Genomic DNA, 6,559 nt, shown 5'->3' on the forward strand with positions numbered 1-6,559 from the left:
GCACGTTGTGCTTTCGCGAGAGTCACGGCCGTGCCTCTCATAAAGGGAAAAAAATACCGGTTTTCTGTTTTTTTTCTTTCGCGAGAGTCACGTTTTGCTTCCGCGAGAGGCATGGTTGTGCTTTCGCGGGAGTCACGGCCGTGCTTCTCGGAAACGGAAAAACAAAACGCGTTTTATGTTTTTTTCTTTCTTTCGCGAGAGTCACGGTTTTGCTTCCGCGAGAGGCACGGTTGTGCTTTCGCGAGAGTCACGGCCGTGCCTCTTGGAAACGGAAAAAAACGTGTTTTCTGTTTTTTTTCCTTCCACGAGAGTCACGGTTTTGATTCCACGAGAGGTACGAGTGCGATTTCGCGAGAGGCATGGGCGTGCCTCTTTCTGAAAGGGAAAAAAACCGTGCTCCCGGTTTTGGTTTTTTCGCCCAGTTTTTTTCGTCCGGTTTTTTTCGTAAAAAAAAGTTCGTCAAAACCTATCAACATGGGATTTAGTTTTGAAGATCTCCACGCGAGGAATCCAATGGTGAAAACGGTTCGAGATTTGGACGCACGGTTTAAAAGATAAAACGTTTTGAATAAACGGATCTACGAAAAAAGGGAAAACTCCCAGGTTGCGACAAATGGCGCGCTGCATGTGCGCCACTTGTCGCGACCTGAGAAAGTGGAGTGTTATTTGCAACGAGTACTTCTTAATTAGTGATTTTGGTCAATTCTCAGGTTAGCATACATCCCCTCACGGGCCTATTTTGGGCTGGCCCAGGCCACGCCACAATCCTTCTAGGCCAGTCCACACCAGTCCAGTGGCTATCCACGTTCTTGTTGCCTCGCGGTGCTATATAACGCTCGGAGCGAGTATTAGCAGCGCATCGCTCGTCTTGCCGGACAATTATATCAGACCATATAACCACATCACATACAACCCCCGCAAAAAAAAAAAAAAAAAAATCAGATACAACGAAGGAAATGGGCGACGATCGGTGTCACCAAGACGGAAACTCGAGCAAAGCAAGCAGCGAAACAAAGAAACCAGAGGACGGCGCATGCAGGGAAACTTACGAAATGCCTGGTCGATCGACGACGCCTCACGCGGCCGGTGGCAGCTCGCTCCGGCACGGTGGCTCCTCGACCTCTTGGCCGGGCCGCCTTCCGTCCCAGCCCCAAAGATACACGAGAGATCGATCCCCGGCCTGGCTGGACTGCTTCTGCCAAGTCGGTGTGGTCGGGCGGCCGGGGGCGGCGGAGGATAGATCAAGCCGTGCAATGCGCGCGCGCGGGCGGGGAGCTCAGCGGCGCTCAGTTCAGCTCAGCTGCGTATATATGAGGGCGGGGGCGGCCGGGCCGGATGCTTTGGATGGTGAAGTGAATCAGACGCCTGCCAGCCGGGGAGGTATAAATAAGCGGGGCCGACGTGGGACTTTGAGACCAACCCAACCGTTGCGAAGCTAAGCTATGGCTACCTACATCGACGGAGCTGCGGGGTACGGCCACCGGCCTGTAATGGCGACGGCGACGGCGCAGCAAAAAAGGTGCCTGCATGCATATCCCTCCCTCCTAGCCAGTCTGAACCCGATCCCTTTCGATCCCCCCGGAAGACTGTTGCCTCGTCGCTCTCAATCTCCGTCCGCATCCACCCGTCATATCCATCCATCCGATCCGTCTTGTGTGAGAGAGAGAGAGACCCAGAGGCCAGACGGCCAGACATGTGTGTGTATGGTAAAGAAGTCCATGAGATCCATTAAGCCCTAAGCAGGCACACTTTACCTAACTGCATGATTACTTGTACTAACTGCATGTCTGGTGGAGACCGATCGATCGAGATGAAGCCTAGCCACTCGCTGACCGAGCAAATAAACGATCCTGATGGATGATGCGATGGATTAGATGCCTGATTGACAAACCGGGAGAGGAGAGGGCTACAGGTTGCATCACCAAAATCAATGCCGCCTTAACAAATGTACGTTTCCATATGCTTGAACGGACCAAGGGATGAATATAGCTTAGAAAGGCGGCATGCGTGCAAAGGATCCATCGATGCATATCATATCATATCCAGCAGGACGGGGCCGGACTCGCGCGACCGACTGATTGACGTGCGAATGACGTCGTACGGCGGGCGGAAGAAGAAGAGAGCCCCTGCGACGGCGATCCTCCAACCAAAACCGATCTCATCATCTGTCCGGTCCGGTCCTGATTGTTAGGCACATTATGCACATATAGGGCAGGCTTCGATGGTTAGCCTGTCAGTAATAAAAATAGTAAGGTTTTCGATCTCTAGTCATCTGTCTCATTAGACTTTCAGTGCCCACGAGAGAATCTTGCCAAATATGAGCTGACTACTCTCCTCCCGTCTACTTCGTTTGGGGCATGTTTGTTATGGTGGATCAAACAGAACACCATGATGATTGTTATGGTGGATCCGCTAGGAGAGGACCAAACTGTCGTGGGCGCGCTGGAGCGTCCCCTCCCGTCTACTTCGTTTGGGGCATGTTTGTGCCTTTGGGGGTCTACACTTGTCCTCTTTTAGATGGTTCTATTGTGTATGTATTAATTTCTCACTATCTGTTTATCGACATGGTATTATTCGGCGTAATTTTCTGCCAGTCTGATGTAGAGAAGGAACATTCGACAACTGCTCAAAAGGAAGAGGGAACCATCGCGCCATCATCGCGAACATTCGAAAACAAGGATTTTTGCCTAGGGCCCTACACCCCTCCATCTGCTTGAGTCCCAGGGAAGGGGCCGAACCACTACTGACTGTTAAGCGAGCCACTGCATGTGCCACACCGACAACAGCAGACAATGGCTGCCAGATTAGAGAGCTCGTCGATCAAGCCGCAACAACAACCTAGAGGCGATTCCACGATCAATTTACAACATCACGACAGCCGGAGCCCCGTATCAACCGCGAATGCAGAAGCATATTTGCGTGATCGCTCGGCCATGCCTTGACCCATCAAGCCCAAGTTGGGCCCACCACTCCCACCGCACGCCTCCATACCGCCGCAGGCCCACGGTGGCCTGCTCGTCTCTGGAGCTGACAGATCGGGCATTGCATATTTGCGTTTTCGTATATATATATATATATGCTTGACCTACTGGCTATTACGGTTGGATTACAGTCTGAAGCTTGCTGTGTCCAAGCCCTAGATATTAGCCTATACATGTATAATGGCTCACTCATTCGTAGTCTTTGTAGAAATGTGTTTAGATTTCAATACTATTGCTAGCACTACCTAATTGCCCATGCGTTACAACCGACATGCATACTCAGTGGTTCAGTATCAATCATATCCGACATAAGTCATACACTCATCATATTCTAGATTTTGGTAAGATTTGAATAAGGGTAGGGAAAGACAAGAATTTTTTTGATTTAGGTGATTCGAATTTGGTATGGGTAGGAGAAGGCAAGGAAAGTTTTGATTTAGTTGAGATTTTAAGAAAATTTGATTTGATTGAGTGAATACGTGAGATGGATGAGGGGGGCGTGGGGACGGGGTGGAGATGAAGGCGCACGTACAACGACAAACTCCCCTTTAATAGTAGAGATGTTGTACAACTGGCCTAGGTCGTTGTTCCAAAGAAAGCATGTATATGAAGATGATTTGTAGCACACATATGTTCTGGGGCAGACATGCATGCGCATGATTGTGCACAGATTGAGGAAGTTGTATTGTGATTAGAGCTTAATTACAGTTTGCATGAAATTCACTAAGTTTCTACTATCATTTTTTATTACGTATTGACAAGTTTTGAAAACTTCACTAAGTTTCTACTATTAAAACTTGATAGAGGTAATCCTCAAAAAAAACTTGATAGAGGTAATGGATGTTAATTCAGCAAGTTTCAAAAACTTAAACTTATATCTGAAACCCTAATCTCTAAACCTTAAGCCCTAAGCCCTAAAAGCAAATGAAACTCGGTAAATTTTGGTGAAACTTTGTAAAAACAATTAATATTACGACTATCAAATTTTAATATTTGATAGTTTGCAGCATTAAAAAAATATGTATTCAAATTGGTCTTGTTCGAAATCACTCGTTGCAATGAGCAGAAATATGCAAACGAACCTTAATTTGGACTTTTGATTTGAAATGTACAATAGATTTGAATTTGAAGACAATATAAAAACACATGGAAGGTGGGGTCGGTGAGGCATAGCATTGTCAAAAGTTGACATGCATGAATCTCAGTGCAGCAATTAAAGGGTAAGGGCATCTCCAACAGCAACCCGCAAAAAAGCTACCGCATCCGTCCGCGAACAAGGGGGACCAGTCCATGGACACGGATGCGGGAGGCAGCCATCCAACTCTAGCCGCATACATTTTCACAGCAACTCAAACCAACCAGACGAAATTCATGCAAACCGGATGGTTTTCATTCAAGTTCGGATATAATTTACATGAAAAGGTCGATATTTCGACCATTTAACTAAAAACAAAAAACTAAACCTTATACCAGACGTGGTTGCCCTGCCTTGCTACATTGCCGTCTCCCTCGGTGCCGTCGTCGTCTCCAGCGGCGGAACGGCGCCGGAGGGCTGTGACAACCTTACCCGGCCGGTGGCTGCCTACCGCTTGCGGAGGAGCCACTCTGCCTCGTACTGCGTCGTGCGGAGGGCAGCCGCGGCCATTGCCGACGTGGCCTGTGGCGACCTTGTCGCGACCGACATTCAGGGGCAGTCGCTGAGCGACCACTGCTCGCTGATCTTGGCGAGCTCGTCGTCAAGCTGGCAGCGGAGCCTGGTGACCGTCTCCTCGGTGCTGACGGAGCGGTCGAGCGCCCAGGCGGCGGCGAGGTCGGGGTCGTTGTGGACCCACTCCGGCGCCACGTCCGTCTTGGTGAACTCGGACGACGACCGGCATTGAGCTGGTCGTACCTCGCCTGCCGCCGCGCCGCGCGCTCTGCCTCTGATACCACGGCCCGAGAGCCAGAGGCACTGCTGTAACCGCCGCCTCCGAGATAGTGGAGGATGCGGCCACGCGCTTTGCCGGTCGCGGGAGGCAGCTCCTCCTTCACGCGCCGTTGGCGCCGTGGTGGCGATGAGGGGCCGTCGATTCGTGCGTAGCGGCTGTGTGGTTCCTCCTTCACGCGGCGGAGGCGCTGGGGGGACACTGGCCCTTGCTTCACGCGACCGCCGATGTGGAGGTAGTTGTTGCATGGTCGGGACGCCAGCTCGTCCTTCACGTGTCGGTGTGGGGATGTCGGCTCATCCTTCACCTGCCGGAGTGAGGATGTCGGCTCCCACTTAACATGGACCAGCGACAGGGAGGGTGGCTCCTCCTTCACGCGCACCGGCGATAGTGGTGCCGAACCCATCTGACGGAGCGAGTGCTCCGTCATGATTTCCATCTGACGAATGAATTCTTCATCCGTCAGAGCCGCCTCCGAGTGTGCCTCCTAGAGTAGACGTGGCCGTTGTTGCGGCTGGTCCTCCTCGTCGCCGGAGGAGATGGCTATCTCCTCCTTGCCGGAGGAGCCCGCCACCGTGGATGCGGATGGTCCAGGTGAGCGATGGTGGCGAACTTCCACTGGTGCCGCCTGCCGGCGCGGAAAATCAGGACTTCGGCATCGCCCTGGGCTCGGAGAGGACGAAGGGCTCGGAGAGGGGGAGGATGATGGTGCGGTGCTCTAGAGGGTGCAGATCTAGACGGCGCCGGAGTGTGGCTTAAATAGCCACGGCCAGGGCAGGCGGAGGGGCGGTCAGCCCGCTTCAATGCGGTGCAGCGGACGAAGTTGGTTTCTCGGGACACGGCGTCCGCATTGAAGCGGTGGCGACGCCTGAGAGGTCACTTCCGTCTGCGCCGCTTTCCTGTCCGGTCAAATCGCGAGATCAATGTCGGCCACTGCATGCTCTGGGGCGGCATGAATGCGGGACAAGCGACGCGAGGCGTGGGATGGAAAGCGCGGGACGGGCAGATGGGGTTTTTTGGTGGGCCAGGGCGGTCGGAAACGGGTTTGGGAGCGGTCCGGACTCCCGCAAACCTTCCCCACTTTTGTATCTGGTTTGCGGGAGAAATCGCGTCCGGACCGCTCCGTGGACCGATACATGACCGTGTTGGATGGCTTCCGCGGTCCGGACGGTTGCGTGAGGTTTACGGGTCCGCCTTGGAGATGCCCTAAGAGCATGGTTAACGGTATAACCAACGACCGGCTATATACAGTTGCCACGTCACATATGTAGTCAACCTAATAGCCAACATGTATAGTAGCTAGTTGCTAAGCAATATTAGTTTATTATTTCACGGCCCAACTTACACTCCCACAAGATTTTTTGGAGTCTGTACTATAGCCGACTGTTAATCTACGACTTGCTTCCCTTCTCTCTCATCCAACTCAGCAGAAATATAATAGTTTAATCCTTATAGATTGCTGACTATACCTTATTATACTCCTTTCGGTCCTTTTTAGTCTGCATATAAGTTTTGTCCGAAGTCAAAGTATCTCTACTTTGACCAAACTTATAGAAATAAGTATCAACATTTACAATGCCAAATCAATGTTGTTAGATCCACTATGAAATACAGTTTCATAGTATATATATTTGATATTGTAGTTGTTGATAT

This window comes from Triticum aestivum, chromosome 4D (assembly GCF_018294505.1).
Source record: "Triticum aestivum cultivar Chinese Spring chromosome 4D, IWGSC CS RefSeq v2.1, whole genome shotgun sequence".
Classification (NCBI taxonomy): Eukaryota; Viridiplantae; Streptophyta; class Magnoliopsida; order Poales; family Poaceae; genus Triticum; species Triticum aestivum.